Source organism: Pavona decussata, unplaced genomic scaffold (genome assembly GCF_977016875.1).
Source record: "Pavona decussata unplaced genomic scaffold, jaPavDecu1.1 SCAFFOLD_262, whole genome shotgun sequence".
Lineage (NCBI taxonomy): Eukaryota > Metazoa > Cnidaria > Anthozoa > Scleractinia > Agariciidae > Pavona > Pavona decussata.
Window position 1 is genome coordinate 810,001 of NW_028145665.1, and position 17,406 is coordinate 827,406.

The following is a 17,406-nucleotide window of genomic DNA, read 5'->3' on the forward strand; positions in this document are numbered from 1 at the left end:
CCAAGGCTTATGGTCCGTTTCAGAAAGCCAGTTGCACATCAATGAGCTAGAGGTAAAGGCTGTTCATTTTGCTGTGCAGGCGTTTGGTGACAGGCTAAAGAATAAACATGTCAAAATACTTAATGACAACTCCACCACTGTGGCTTACATCAATGCTATGGGGGGCACAAAATCCCCTTGTTGCAACCAAATTGCATATGCCGTGTGGGATTAGTGTGTAAACAACAACACTTGGTTACGACGAAGTGATCCAAATCAAGAGCGATGAACAAGTTGCGTTGTCCCTACATGAAGAATTCAACCGAGAGATATCTGTATCTGACCTTGAACTCAGCCAATTGCACGAGGGTATTGATCATCAGTCAGCAATTGATGATCAAGCTGGCATAGTTAAAGGACTAGAAGGGAAGGTGTTAAGAGAAAAAGAGTCATTGCACATTGTACTAAGAAGAGGTACACCATTAGAGAGAGTTCTCAACCTCTGGCGCAGAGAAGCACGCAAAGTATCTCCCGAACAAGAACCTAGGATCAAGTTCCTAGGAAAAGATGGGATCGATTTGGTTACATTGGCTACAGAGTTCCTTACCTCTACAGTTCAATATATTGGCACAAAGCTCTTTCCCAATGGCAACCCAGTACACTCAACCAATGACATCCAAAATGGAAATTTCCAAGCGTGCGGGGAAATAGTGGCCACAAGCTTAGCCCAAGGAGGGCCACCACCATGCTTTTTAGCAGAATGTGTCTATGACACTTTGATTCTGGAGGGTGACATTGACTTTACAAGTGTCAGTCCCGAACAGTATCTGACGTCAACTGAACGAGGGCTACATCAACAGATACAAAGCAATGTTCTAGATCAAGAGAGTATCATTGACCATGGATACACTGGGGTTATCGATGAAGCGCACTTGGACTCCATAACTGCCTCAACTGTTGTCAGTATATTCAGCAGGAGGGCCCTCTGCCTCAAGCAATTCAAAAGGGGGTTGCAACTTTATGGGTTGTTTGATGTCATTTCCAGATATCCGGAACTTACTCGAAGTCTGTTTGTTCTGGGGCAAAAGGTTGGTACCAACTACCTATTTTCCTTGATGGCACCTAAATTTTCTCCAAAAGGTTCCTCACGTCGTCACAATGAAGAGTACATCATGGATTACTTCCAAGACTTGCCTCTTGGTCTTGAGGATGATCAAATAACGGGCTACACAGAAGCTATCGCTTGGAATCTCGAAGAAGAATTAGATGTTCCGGATCAATCTCCTACAGGAGAGCATCAAGAGAGTGAAACCTTCAGCACCCAAGATGACACCAGCTGGAGTACTTCGTTGACTGACGGGACAGAAACGCAGGGAGATTAGGAAAACAGACCTTGGAATAACTGTACAGTTTGACCACGGATGTCTGCAGCACAACCCTGACCACAACTTGTGCTTCCCTTATGTGGGGGCCTTTGGGCGCACAATTACTTTTCCTGTCTCCCACCTGGAAAGTTTTGAACAATTTAAAAAAAATTTCCTCTTAGCATTTTGCGAAGGCCAAACATTTGCCATGCGCTAACATTTAGTTGAATGTAAGCCTTCAAGTTCTCGGCATAGCAATCAGTGCTAATTTTCTTTACAATACCATTACCTGACCACCATACAAGTGTCGGGAACAACTTAGATTGGTCACCAAAATAAACTGTCTTAATCTTTGAACAAATTACCCCAAGTTGAAACAAAACATTTACCTGGAAGTAATGAGGAGAATATGCTTAAAGGGTTACTGGAATTATCATGCTAGGTCATTGTTAGATGATAGATTTGCATGTTTGGTTGACAGGCTCCCCACTTCACACTAATGGTACATTTATCCAGGGCCAAGCAAAGGTGTTTTATAACTAAATTAAATTCAATGAAACTCCAATCCAATTAGAATTTGATTGGCTTCATTATGAAAACACAAAATCAAGAGTCTTTGTTAATAAATCAATCACTTATTGGCCTAAAGCCCTCAACGGACGGCCACATATAAACTAGTTGAAGTGTAACAGGGAAGGAAAGTAATAATTTCATCTGATCACATCACAGCAATAATGCTTGGTATGTTGATACGCCAGAAACAAAGCAATTGCATGGTTATTAATGGCAGATCTCGCAGTTCCAACAGTTGAACCAGTTAAGTATGTTTCTCATATACCAGGGGTCATGGTACACATACAAACAGTTTCAGTGAAGTTTTCGGGTATTGATAATCTCTTCGATTCTGGTATTCTATGTGGTATAAGTTTGTTTCACAACAACAACAAAAAGTTTAAGTAAGGGCACATTGAATAACTAATGTTGATTTCAATTGTTAATTACAATGACAAGCAAAGTACCCAAAAAGTGATCAAGAATAATAACTCACAAATGCCAATTTTTTAAATCAGTTGAGGAAGGACTCTGTTATGTTTCAAATTAATAATCATGAGTAATTTGGATTGATGCTGTCTTAATTCCAGTTTTTTATTCCTTTTTGTTCCAGTTCTATTTTGCGTGGGCCACGCTGTAAGCAGCAGGCTGTAGAGAAAGATAACGAGGTAATTTGTATGTTTTTATTGCCATGTGGCATTTTGACACAGGCGATTTTAGTGTTGCAGGATACGTAATTATCTACATATAAACCTTAGTCCAAAATGGCTTCCACTTTAACATTCTTTTGTTTGCATTCAAATAATTTAGCCCTTCTTGTCTTGTTCAAGGTAATACTGTAAATGCTCGAGTTAGCGCCCAGCTTCAAGTAAGCGAGTTAGTGCCCCTCCTGAGGCTCAGAAGTTGTAATAAGCAACGAGAAAAAATGAGTTTCCGTACATCTCCAACCAGCTTGCTACTCTCTTAAGTGAATGTTCCAACAGCATATTCATCATGCTCTTTAGCCTCCTTTCGTTAGTCTTTCCGACACACTAGCATTTCTCCAAGCTTTGGTGACCACTCTGTTTTATAAACATGATGTCCCCTTTACACAGACGCAAATTCTATTTCGTAAACCATCTGCCAAGTTAAGGTATAACTTGCACACGCCATGTTTCAAACAGCGGACGAAAGTTGCGCACATGTTTGGTACATGATGCAATATGGTCTCTTCTCATGGGTGGTCTATTCCGAGCTTCTCAAACTACCGCATGCTTGGTCTTGTGTTGTGACCATTTCCAGCATTTCTGGCATCGACATAATGAAAGCAAGTATAAATCTGGCATCTACATCTCATGCAGGGTTGAAGAACTCTTCTTATTCTAGCGAGTTTAAACTCAAGGCTGTTCGATTTCCAGATGATTGTAGCAGTAACCAAAAAGCTGCAGCAAAGTTTGGTGTCAACTGCAAGAGAATAAGAAGAATGGTGGCAAAGGAAATTCTGGCCTGGCACAACTGAAGGCAGTTCAACAGCAACTTCACCAAACACTGCAGAATGACCCATTTCAGGACATTACGCTATTGCATGTCGAAGATGCAGCTCCTATGACAGCATTACCTGAGGACAGCGATACAGAAATTAAAGTTGATTAAGAATCCAAATGCTTAGGAGAGACACGATATTTTAACATTAACAATGTGTTTTTATTGTATGTTTAATTTGAAGACAACTGGACATTAACCGCAGGCTTTTCTTTTTAGACAAAACAATTCATAATAGCAAACGCATAATTTTGTTAGAATTGTTCTATTGCAGAAAGAAAATACACTTTTTGATGAAAAAGTCTTAAGAACGTTTCGCGTTCGCAAAAAGTAGTTTTCTATAAGGTTTTGGAATTTTTATGTTGCAGTTTGGTTTTAAATAGAAATAGTTTCATTTTGAGGCTAAAAATTGATAAATGAAATAAGCGCCCCCTTCACTTTAGTGCCCCCTCTCCCCTTAGAAAATGAAATAAGCACCCAGGCGCTTATTTGAGCATTTACGGTATATTCTTTTGATTTATAAGCTTAAGAACGAGGCAAGAAGGGCTAATTTAAATACAGTCGGACCTTTATGAAGCGGCCACCCTAGGGACTTTAAAAACTTGCCGCCTAATAGAGGTTGGCCGTTGAATAGAGGTATCGAATACAGAACTTTACTGACAAAAAAATAATTCAGGACTTTGGAAAGTGGCCGCGTAATGGAGGGTGGCCGCTTAATAGGTGGCCGCTTAATAGAGGTCCGACTGTACCACTTAAAGAATATTAAAAAAGTAGCCATTTTGGAATAAGGTCAATACTGTAGGACTTTGTATAATTTGCGAGAAGGTAGATCCTGAAAGAACAGCCTTTACAATCCATGGCAAATAAGGGGCAAGCTATACAGAAAGATGAGGTAATTTGTCTATGTTGACTGATCTATATTTACTGTATAACAGATTTCGTTCCATTAATGGACACCCTTGAAATGGCATTGAAGAGTGACTTACCGAAGGCCACAGCTCTCCGATGTGTAAAACACTTTGTAGGCAACTGCAAGGCAGTATTGCACAAGATTGGAATTTGAGAGAAGAAGTAGTAGAAGTATTTTCTCAACAAGATGTTTGGGGTACAAGGAAAAGAAGAGGGAAGAAGTCACGCAGAAACGCTCTCTCATGGAGATGAGCTTGACAAGAAAGAGAACGAACTACTTCAAAAAAATGATCCCTATCATCCCCAGATATCAAAACACTTAGAAGACAAGTGTGATCTGTAATGCTTATGTAATTAACCGGACGTCCTACAACTGGATATTGCAATTAGTAATTGTCTCGCTATGAACTTTGGGATAGCCTTTTACCATCATGGCGAACCATGTGGTTGATGTTTTCTAGTGTTCATTAAAATCATCAGTTTATCTTATGCATCATGATTCAATGTCTAAAGGTGACATCACATGATCTTATTGGAAAGATGACATTGAAGTATCGCAGACAAGCTGGTTTGCCAATTGATATCAATGGAAAGCCAATTCGACCATATACAAACTCCTCTGAGGCTATGAACCACACAATGTCTCAAACCAAGGTAGAGTACCTCGGCGCCAAAGGCAGACAGCAGAACAGAAAATTTTCTAAACCACATGTCATATTTTTTAAGAAACACATCGAGGTGAGTAAGACCGGCTCAAGCTGGCCATGTGCTGACTGAGCGAAAAGTACCAACTGGCAAATGTTGTAACCCATCTTCAAGTGCCAGTGGATGTTGGTTTGAGTGGACTGAAGAACAAAGAAATGAATACATGAAGAAAGTGAATGCTATGTCAGTGGAGGATATGTTGAAAGGCAAACGTGTATCAGTCAAGACAGCAGATGCAAACACTACATGCTTGAATCAAGAATTTCAAGAACTATCCTTTGACGCAGGTAAGGTCCTGAGAGAAATGAACATTGGTTGGGAAGATATCATTACTGCTGCTATCCACGGCCCTATCTCACTTTTAAATCTACCCACAGCAATACAACAGATGGCAACACTAGATGCACACAAGGTGGCTTACACCTTTGAGGTTACGGACATCAAAAATGGGAAGGTTGAGTGCACGGTCAACAAGGACCATGTCAAATGCAGTTGCCGTTGCTAGTTGTCATGAACCTTATAAATTGCCAATACTCTGTCAAGCTAGCTCACAATCCAATCAGTCATAATCTCTTGTAATGCAGTCAAGCTTAATTTCGTTATCGACCAAGCTCTTTCTTCATCATGGCTCAATCAAATCCTCAAGCTTCTTACACAGATCCCCCACAACCTAGGCGTTCATCTAGACTGACAAAGCCAGCATACAGGGATCCTAGCTTCATTTATGACGATCTCCAAGACGTGGACAAACGATACCTTTTACCCTCACCTTCGCTATTTTCTGATTTACAAGATCCTGATAGAAACGAAACAAAAAGGAAAGTGAAGCGCGCGTCTTCAAAGCAACCTACAAAAGTATCAGATCCTGGTCGCCAGTTTGCAGAGCTACAAAGCAAGCTTCATGACCTCAATCTTTACCATCTAGGTCAAGACGTTCTCCCTCCTACAGACCAGAAATAGGCAAGATTAAACAGTCTACAAGCACTCATCATCAGCTCCCACAACCATCAGCTTCTCCCGAGCGAGACCTTCAACAGCAGATTCGTCTGGCAGAGCTAAAAAAAGTGAAGCTTGCTTTAGAGCTCCAAGTTTTACGTCTGCGCCACGCCCCCAGTTCTTCTTACGATGGCGATTCTGGCAAGAAAACAAGTTCATCTGTGTCTGCTGGAGCGATTAAGAAGAAGCGTGCCGTCGACTGGCCACACGAGTTTGCCCCAGGTACTAGCAATAGTATTGATTCTAATAAGATTGATTTACCACAGTTTGTAGCGAGTTTTTTAGCGATGATCAAACCTGATGATATTGCTAAGAAATACGCCATGCTTGACTATCTCGAGTTGTTGATGCTCAAGGCATCAAGTTACTCCTGGTCAAGAGTGCATTCTTTTCATTTGCACATTGCAAAGCAGATCAAGTTATGGCGTATGGAATGAACGAGCTCTAGCGAGATTCGGGACAAAGCAGTTACCTTTTTCAAGCATTCCGATCTTCGCTCTTCTTAGTTTAGTTCCAACGTCAACCCGGTATCTTCTTCCATTCAGGCGTCTCCATATCAACTGCGTCCACCAGCAAAACCCGAAGCACAAAAATCCTGTCATCAATGGAACTACTACGGCTCGTGTTCTTGTGACAAATCAAACCAAGATGTCTTCAATGCCCGTCACAAATGTCGCGTCTGTACCAAGGAGCATCCAATGTTACACTGCCCGAAAAGGAGAAATCCTATCCCGCCTCCGCAAAATCCACTTTGACTACATGACATTGCACAACAATCAACTCAGGTCGTTTTGGACACGGACAGTTTTACGGCTGACGCTATCTCGGCTTCCCAATTGGACAGTTTGGCCTCGCTTTCACGGATCATAAAACATATTTTAGCCTCAAACCATGATTTGCCTAACGTGTTTGGGGCAAAGGTCCCCATGGATACACCCCTCAATATCACGGCTTGGGATTCCAGATTACAGGACTATCACAATGAAAACGTCGTGAAATTTTTACGCTACGGATGGCCGATAAATTACACCGCTGACAAGTTACCCGAATCATCGGCTTCTAATCATCCTTCAGCGATTTTCTTCTCGGAGCATGTTGATTTTTACATTGCTACCGAACTTGAGCATGGCGCTATTGCTGGTCCGTTTCATCATAATCCTCTGCCACGGCCATTGATCTGTTCTCCACAGCAGACTGTACCGAAGCGGAGTTCAATGAAAAGACGCGTGGTCATGGATTTGAGTTTTCCCCCTTCTTGCTTGGTTAACAGCGGTATTCCTGACAACACGTATCTACACAAACATTACAAACTACGACTTCCTGGCATCGACCGGCTTTGCGAATTCATTTTACAACACGGCAGGGGGTGTTTACTGTACAAGCTCGATCTTCAGCGAGCGTACCGCCAGTTACCTATTGACCCTAAGGATTATTTTTATCTTGGTTTCCGCCATAAGAACCTGCTCTACTTTGACACTCGCTGTCCTTTCAGATTGAGGACATCCGCTATGATTTGCCAGAGAACAACTAAAGCGCTAGTTCATTGTTTTTCTGAACTCGGTTTCTTCGCTGACGTTTATCTCGACGATTTTTACGGCGCTGACACCCCTGAGCGGGCTTCACGTGCCTTTCAAAGTTTACAAGATCTACTTCACGAAGTTGGACCGAGACTTCACCTGACAATGATTGTCCACCTTCCACCAACATGGTTTGTCTCAGTGTGGAGGTTGATTCCGAACATTTTACGCTCTCAGTTACGGAAACCCGAGTAAAGGATTTGCTCTCTGAACTGTCTTCTTGGTCTTCTCGTGAATTTTACACCTTAAGGCAATTGCAGTCTCTTCTCGGAAAACTCTCTTTCGTGACCGCTTATGTTAAACCGGGCTGCATTTTCATGTCACGTTTATTGAACAGTCTACGTGCTTTTCCATCAACACGTGTCCGACTTCCGGTTTCAGCAAACATGAAAGCTGACATAGCTTGGTGGCTGGCTTTCCTACCACTTTTCAACGGCACTTCACTCATAAGCCTCAACAGTAGGAATTCGACGATCTTCAGTTTACCACGGACGCATCATTGCATTGTGGCGGGGCGACTCGTCTTAACGAATGTTTCATGTGCGAGTTTCCCGAAGACATCCTGCGCAGTGCAGAACATATCACCGCTTTACAACTCTATTGTCGTAGCTGTTAAGTTTTGGGCTTCCAAGCTTTCCCATCGCAAATTCCTTGTGTCATGCGACAACGAAGCAGCTGTTACCGTTGTCAACTCTGGTTCTTAATCCTTCTAACTCTGGTAATTAATCCTTCCTTCCAGTTTGATTTTTGAGGTTCAGGTTTCAACGTCAAGGACACTGTCAGGAGGTTAGTGAATTACGGCAGATTTTTTCGCTAGTTATAATTCTATAACGCCACGTTTAAACTTCATTAGTGCATGCATCGATACTATCCTCTGTGCAGCCACCATCTTGTTTTTGCTGCGAGTATACCACACGTAAAAGAAAAATTAAATCTTAAGCCTGATTTATATACACTTGGCAAACTCTGAACTGTACTGCTGGCCGACGTGTGAGGTTTGCGGTTTAAGAAGAAACCTTTTAACTTAAGATCCCTAATATCTCTAGTGTCAGCAGTAAAAAATGTATGTAATAGCTGACAGCCTATTTATGTTTATGCCCACCTCTTTGATACTTGTCTAACCCGCGATTTGAAGTTGGAGAACACTTTAATAAATGAGAAAGGGCATATCAGAGTACCAGACTTTAGTTTGTCTAAAGTTCTGAAGAAAGAGAATATGAAAGGAATTTGAAGAACAGCCTACTACATGGCCCCAGAGGTAAGCTTACGAGCTTTCAAATTTTTTTCAAGGCCATTCCGTTTGCATTTCAACAATTCTTTTACCAGGGGGTGATCACAAAACTCTGTCTGCCTGGGAAACCGTAACATTTTTTGAAAACCAAACACCTTCCAACAAGAATCAAAGAATTTGGAGTTGGAAAAATTAAGAACTTTGAGTTCGAATCAAGGGATTTTACGTTCCAAATCTAACCCGCCGACAAAGCAAATCGTGTGTCATAATTGACATATGTTGCGCCCTGGAAGGCAACTCCGCACTGGGATTGCGTGGCATTCTGGTACTGGTATTTGCGAAGATGGCGGCAGGAGCGTTGTGATGCGGTAAGTTATTGCACGCATTTTCTACTCCATTCAGACTGTTTATTGTGGATTTTCTAATTGAAATAAGTAGATAAGTACTCCTTGAAAGTATACACGGTTTTTTTGTGTAGAATTGATCAACATTTGTTGTTTTTTAAACGGCAAAAAAATCCACGTTCATTCACATGTAATATGAGAACATTTTTTTAGACCCTAGAATTTGTTGTTTCTGTTAGTTTGAATAAAAAGAAAGGTCTAAATGGCTTCTTTTATCTTTCATCTACAGCTGGAAATAAACGCTCCCCAACGCTCTCCAACGCTTCACGAGATATAGCCATTTTTGTATGGTATATTGGTAAGCAGATATGGCCATGAAAAGGCCTCTTGTTGTAAGTGGCAACATGCCAGCCAAGCCAGAATGTAAACGTCCATCGTCGCCAGCGGCGGAAGGAACTAGCAGAAAAAGCTTATTCCAAGAAGGAAGTGTTTCCAAAAAGTCATCAGGAAAACGAGAGTGGTCCGATGCAGAAACCACTGCTTTGGTTCAGTACATTAACTTGTTTTGGGATGATGCTGCTTCCAATAAATGGCCAACGAAGAGAGATCCCAAGTTTTGGGATGCTTGTGCCACTGCGGTAAACAAAGCATGTAGTTCTTTGAGGACAGGTTTGTCAAAATTCAATAAAACTGTTATATATTATTTGATGGTGTGCGTTTAGTTACAATGAATTGCTGAATTATCTGAGGCTTAGGAATGTTTTTCATTTTGCTACCAAGCTATGTACTGTCATGCTCAATCTGTCATAAAAGACTAAATTTCACTGTTGAATATTTGAAGCTTTCTTTGTAGTTGAAATTCTTTTTGCTCATTTTCTTTAAGGTGCATCCTGTCGACCAATGGTAACAAAACATTTGTCACCACAGTTTGCCACCTTGTCTGCGGCTGAAGAGGCATTACAGATCAATTACATCAACAATGAAATTGACTTTGGTGCCATAACAGACCATCACACCAGCACTCCACAACGACCTGCCACGGCTATCCATGATAACCCTCTGACTCCCATCTTTCAGTGCTCCCCAGCGAAAGATGCGCGACCACTGCCATCCAATGTTGGAGATTTGATACAGGAATTCATTTCCAATTTTAAAAACTGTATGTCCCACAGGCTACACACACAGCTCCTTGACCATCTCCTAAAGATCACAATTGTTGAAAGTAAGGGACTGGACTTTTTAAATTTGTGAATGCTGACTTTCTTTCCAAAAGCTTGAGTGGAATAAAAACTTTGTTTATAAACAGGAAACAAAACTTGATTTTTAATCTAAGTGCTTTGAGGGTCCAAGTCCCCGAATGCCCATCAACATAATGCCATATGGTCTGCTGGATTATAATATCCGCTTCTTTGCTAAGAGAAGCAGACAAAACCTTGGCATTGAAGAACATTATGCCTCGTGGCTCGCGACCATGTTCTCTCATTTTGGTCATAAGTGGCTATGCCTCCACAGGGGACCAGTCTGGCAGTACGAAGTGGAGGTAAATACTGAGACTGCGGAGTCCTTGCTGCATGCTTCTCATTCCAGTGCAGCAGATTCAGTGGGACCACATTCAGTGCTAACAAATTCAGAAGTTGCAATGGGAGCAGTTTTGTTGGAACAGATTGATGTTATCCTTAGTGCACTGCAAGAGTCCTCGCTGTGTTTAAATGATTTAGACTGGGCAGGTGATACTTTGGATGATATCAACCCTGTAAGTCCAGTACTAGAGAACTCTACCTCTTGTTCTGAAGTAGTTCGTGTTCCACATTTATGAACTCATGTCAGTGGACATCAACAGTGGGATACGGAAATGGGTTGATGGTTTCACAAGAAATGGAGGAGATTCATGGCATAAAACCCATCGCTCATGACTCAAAAAGAAATCCAGGATTGTTTGATCCGATGAAGGTTGGTTTAAACCGTATAATATAGTTTTTTTTTTGTAAATAGCGACCCCCCTCCCCCTGAATGTAATGTCAAGACTTTATGGCTACTAACAAATACCCTCTCACCCTGCAAGAAGCAAGACCACCTTACACCTAAAGCCGGCTATACCAAGGGTTAAAAATCTATATGCTATCAATCAACTGTACAATTAACATCTTTTTGCACTGGCATTACTTGATCATGATATATAAGGAACCTTACAACAACGAAAGGTATTTTCAAGGCTTATAGCACAAAGCATTATACAATTTGCATTCAGGGCTTTTCTTTTTATGGTTTGCTATGTAAAAACAAAACCTAAAGTCATGATCCCACAAAAGTAGCGTACCCAAAAGGTTGCTAATTCCAAAAGCAGTGAGGGTCATTACTTTCGAAATTTAATAAAATTAGACGGCAAGCTCAATCCTCTTGACTAGGAGTTAATAGCACATTTATCACAGTTAATAATAACCAGAAGCAAGCCATCTAATAATTGTTGTTTTCCTGTAACATAACTCAGTAACGGATGTTTTCAATCAACAAATTCATTTAAAGAGATTTTTTTAGCTATGGTTTGTGATTTTCACTATTTTTCAGCACATTCTGTCGTCTTTTAAAACTAGCTGCCAGTAAGACTAGCCTATGTAGCCAGTCACGTAGTGAGTTTGCCTAATAGTCAGTCACTGGGTTTGCTAAGAGTCAATAGTATGGGTATTCTTCTAATAAACAATGTCACTCTTTCTTTCAAGAGTAAAGTAAACATTGCAAGCACAGATGAACACAACGCAGTGAAATAATCAGTTGAAGCATCAATACACAAATTCTTGAAAGAGAGAGTGACCTTGTGTGTCAGAAGAATACGCATACTATTGACTCTTAGCAAACTGTCTTTATACCATAGTGTCTTGTACTATCCTTGTAATTCAGCCTTTTAGGCTGCGAAAGGGATATCAATAAACTATTATTATTATTATAAGCGTGGGGCCACGCCAGATCCAAAGACGCAATACGTTATCTGGTTTTTCAAAAACAGTTGATATCCAAGCAGGTATTTTAAAAAGAATCATTTAGGCATGTTTGGTACTCAATGTTGAATTAATCATGCATTTTACTGCATCAGAACACAGACAAGAGAGGCTAGAATTTCATTTGAATTTTTATTTGTGTTGATGCTTCAACTGATTATTTCACTGCGTTGTGTTCATCTGTGCTTTTACACATGACTTGCTAGATATTATTTGCTTGTCATGATTTGCCCATTATTCGGTAATTTTGAAGAAGAGCTCCCCAAACTGACTGTCGGTAAATTGTCGGCTGACAGTGGACCGACAGTTTACCGAAGGGCTACCGACAGATCAATTCCACCGTACAATATAAGTGAGATTATAAGTCTACTTGAACAGTCCACGAACTGAGCTTGTTTTATAGTATCTAAGCTTACGTTTTATGTTACAAACAAAACACTGTTCCGTATTACTCCATCAAAATAAGCTGTAAAATTAAAACTATACATACATTCAGTAGTTGAAAGAGAATCGAATAAGAGGAATGTCCATTTGGAAATAATTTTCTTTGAAATTATCCACTGTTCCTGCTAAAACTTAACTCATTTTCTCATCAATAAGCGTAGTTAAAAGCGTTTTGGAATCGCCCTATAATGCTTTGCACCCCTCTGTATGTAAGTGTGTCATGTATGTCCACATAAAGTTTGTCTTTACTAACGTTGACATTTTCATCACTCTCTTGTAACAGGTTGCAGTGACATGGTGTCACTCAGACTACTGGCTTTGAGTGAGTCTGCCCAGAAAACGACCGAACCATTATATTGGAGTTCAGATTATGATAATACTGATAAAAACGAGATGAAACATTGAAGTGTCTTGCGAAGAAGCGATGTTGGATTTCCTGGAAAAATACACTCGTAAGTGGCGCGTTCACAGAATAAGTTATAAATAACAAAATCCGATAAAAACAGGCTTTATCAACCAATAAGGAATCAAATAATCCACACAAAATAAAGGCAGAGTATGCACCAAGTTTTTGCGAGTTTAAACAGGTTAACTTACTTACGTTTTCGAGAGAACGCCAACTCACTCAAAATTCAGTCGTCGACGTACGCATGACGACGGCTTGACTGAGACTGACATGCGCAGTTCATTCAAAGCATCACAAATTTACTTCCGGCTGTCGTTGTCCTGTCGTTCATTGTCGATGCTTAAGCTCCCTAATACAAAACTTACCACTCAGAAAACACGCACACATACTATTATATTGTAAACTGTTTAACTAAAATAATTAACACTAGAATGATGATCCTAACGATCACGAGCAAAAACCAAGATGGCGCTGTGTTTACATATTTGCACCTTCCCTCTTTCACAGAGCGCTTCCAAATATAAAACAAAAACAGTATAATATATTTGCGTAGGATTTTCATGTTGGGGGCTAATGTTGTCCGACATTTTTGTTGTCTGAAATTCAATTATCGTAGTATCATTTAATGTGCATGAGAGAAAGCCATTAATTAAAAGCTACAACACATGACAGGATGATTTGTTGGTAAAAGACTTTCTTTTACTTGGTGGCTCCTAAAGGAGCCGATTGTGGTTTAACAAAGCAAACTAAGTTGGGAGGGTGGAACTGGGCATTGTCAGCTAACAGGTTATCGAAGTGATCGCCTGGATAAACTTTCCGCCAGTTCAACTCGTCAAGATATCTAGGCAGTTTGTCAGCCAAATTAAATTTTGAGTGATCCTTTTACAACATCGGTCGGATCAAAATCGACCAATGGAAACTAAGTTATGGTAATAGCACAGTATTCATTTCCAAAAATTTTTCCAAAAGTAATTGGTTTTGGCTAATAAACAATGACACAATTAATCATTAGTATTCCTTTCTGTAACTACTAACCATTCACATCTCTGTGAATTCAATCTACCAAAGTGTTTAACGGCATTACAACTTAGCTCGAAATTTTATTAGTGTCATTAAGGCATATCACGAGAATCCACACGAAAATAATGTCTCAGCGAGTTCTAAAATTTATTATCTGTGGTGGTGACCACTCCATATTTCATTGTAATCACAAGTGCAGTGTATGCCACGGTGATGTTCGCCAGTGTTTATGCACGGCCCAGGCTCCACAGAAAAAGAAAAGAAAAGGAGAAACACAGCGCAAGGGACCTGAGCCATTCACATCAGCAGTGCAGTCATCACAGTCCTCTCTGACCGCCTCCAACAAAGAGCTACAGCGACTCTACGATAAGCTGCAAAAAAACACAAACGAAAAGGGGAGTCCCTCAGGAACCTGCAGCAGAACCAAGAACTCGCAGGCGAGCTGGCAGACAAAGAGAGGGAGTTAGAAGAGTCTACTGCTGACGCTGAAGAGCTGCTAACCTGGTGAGGACGTGACACGAAGCAATCAAGACCCTCCAAAACAAGTTGGCGGATGCCAAAAAGACCATCGGCGCTCTGAAGACAGAGCTGGAGACGCTTCGCAGAAGTGGAGGAGATCAACCGCAGCAGCAGCAACAACAACAACAGATAGGTGCAAATCGAGTCAGTATGCACAGCCTCGCGGGAATCCATAAGCGCTACCAGAAAGTCCTGCAGATCCTAACAGAAAATGATTGCAGCATGGCGAATGCTTTTCGGCTGGCCAACTGCCCCAGAAGTACCCTACAAGAGTTTGTGGCCATAGCAAAGTTGAAGATCGTCGACTCTAGAGAACACGATCTTGCATCCCTGACTAGTCCGCGTCAGTTAAAGACCTTGAAGCTGTCTGCAGGAGGCGCCTCAGGTGGTACATACCTGTGATGGCCAACATGCGGAGGGAAGGGAAGCTGTTGCCACTCAAGTTTGATTAGCGTTTCTACGAGTAAAACTAAGAAACGGCTCTTTTAGGAACCACGAAGTTTGCGAAAGTAAATGACCAACAATAAAATGACAAATAACGACAACTGAGGGGGATTGGGTATAAGTAAACAGTTATGCAAAAATACAATATGGCATCCCAGCAACGATCGCACACACAGCACACGAGCAGAAACGCAAGTAAATTAACCAAATCTAATCCAATCCCTTTTATTTCTTTTATAATGCATTTATTTTAATGTATTTTCAACCTAAATCCTACCGACAACTCACCGACAGTTCACCAACAGTCAGTTGACAATCTGTTTATAAACTGTCGGCTGACTGTTGGCCGGCTGTCGGTTGCTTGTCGGCCGACTGTTGCTGGTTGTTGGCTGACTGTTGGGCGATTGTTGGTCAACAGTCGGCCGACAGTTGGTTTGGGGAGCTCTTCTTCAAAATTACCCATCATTCACCCATGAAAACGATTTCTGAGAGTAAACACTAAGTTATTGAAAAGCAAACATTCTAATATATTCAGCTAATCAAAATGTTTAAAGAGCATCCCAGATGGACGATGGTGGATTAAAGCGGATGGATGTGATGTGAGGAAAGGTTTGTGGGAGAGTATGCGGGGTATTTGGTCTGGAGATGAAGATCTCGGAGATGGGTCTTTGCAAGCGTTGTGTAATAAGTACAAAGCACGATACCAGTCTGTCAACCTTTGCTGTTTGACTGACTGGTCTTTTATCAGGATAAATAAAGTGTTTTTGTTAAGGGCATTGATACCCCAGGAAGGTCGGGGGTGATTTAAAATGATGTGGAGAAATTGCTTGGTGAATTGCAGAACGATCTGGAATTTCTTAGTGCTGGTGCTGTTGTTGCAAATGGAGTATACAACAGGGCACTTCACGGGGGTAGATCATCTGACCACACACTGATGGAATTGGCTTGGACTTGTGTAGGTTTCAAGGACCTTATAAAGAAAGTGAGAAGTTTTCAGGCTGAACTTAGTGCTTTCAAGCAAGGGAGGGGGGGGTGATGGTGCAACTGGTAATTTGATTTCAGTGAAATAAGGCTTGTTGAGTTACCTGAAAGATCTTTTCACCAAGAAGTGCACTGCTGCGAGTCATATGTTGGTGTTCTGATTGCCGATGAATCGCGCAATAGAAAGCCACATACCACTCCAGTTCGCTTCATGCCTTACAGATCCCTCATTGACTCAAAACTGAGGGAGCTGGAACTTCAGATGGAGAAAGCCATGAGAAATACTGGGAAGACCATAGTTGGTATGCAGTATTAACTGTCACTTACAGTTCATATAAATTTACAGATCCAGGTACTCCAATGGCTTTCTAATTTCTTTAAGTTAGCACACTGGCCAGTAAATTATTACACGTCGACACACTCTTGATGGATTGCTTTTATTGTGAAAGTTAAAAATAATAAATGGACACCAAAGGGAAGTGTTAGTTATTTAACCCCATGTGCTTCTGTGCCATCTGTTAGCTCAGTTCTTGTTATTGTTAGTTTTCACCGTCTGTTAGCTCAGTTTTTGTTATTGTTTGTTATCAAACTCCATGGCACTGAAACAATTGATGCATATGTAATTCACTGCAATTCAATTGAGGCCCTCTTGGGGAATGTACGACCTATTTCTGTGATTGAGCTAATAGAAAATTCAAGGAACGAAGCACGCCAAAATAGTGCCAATACAATTGCTTCTAACTTAAGATTGGATAGGTGTGGTAGGTGATACACTCATTGTTTAAGTCACAGTAGGAGATAGCAAGGGATGACAGGCCTGCACGACTTCTAACAATGGAAACATTTTTGATGTGTAACCTCTTTATATTTTTGCTCTGACAAGCATGTCATTTAAAGATTTTCCTTTTTTAAAGGAAATTGGTGGTGATTGGTCCTTGAGCCCCGAAGAAAGGGTAAAACGTTGCGATGCTGGCGAAAGTAATTACAGTTGATCTCTCCCTTGAACTGGACGAAGGGAATTCTCTTGCGTCTAAAGTTTGCTGGCCGTGTGGCACCAAGGTGAGAAACTGCGCCTCTCTGCTTCATCAAATCAAAGAAAATATTAACAAGCCAAATCTCACAATCGCTACTAGCCAAGAGGCCACAACTGTGGAGGATGAGGGGATAAAGCAAATGGGCAAGTCCCCACATTCTTCACAGAACAAGAACTCCGCCTGTGTGTCAATTTGCATAGAACCAGCGCCATCTTTTTCTGACTTGCAGCCATTTTAAAGCGAATTTCGATCTCGTCACTCTCTGGCGCTAGGCTCTGAGGACAAGGAAAATTCCGCTGATCTTACCGGAGCCGAACATGTTCTAAAACAAAACAGACCGGCCGAAACGTCCATTTCCGTCAAAGTAACGTATGCAAAATCCAAGAA

The 17,406-nt window shown here is 41.1% G+C and overlaps 3 pseudogenes; all 3 read left to right on the forward strand.

Moving 5' to 3' along the window:
• LOC146456025 (uncharacterized) overlaps positions 1 to 1,560 on the forward strand; it is a 2,357-nt pseudogene extending 797 nt beyond the window's left edge.
• Positions 1,561 to 9,142: 7,582 nt separating this feature from the next.
• LOC146456026 (uncharacterized) lies at positions 9,143 to 16,754 on the forward strand (annotated as a pseudogene).
• LOC146456027 (uncharacterized) lies at positions 14,167 to 15,027 on the forward strand (annotated as a pseudogene).
• Positions 16,755 to 17,406: the final 652 nt, after the last annotated feature.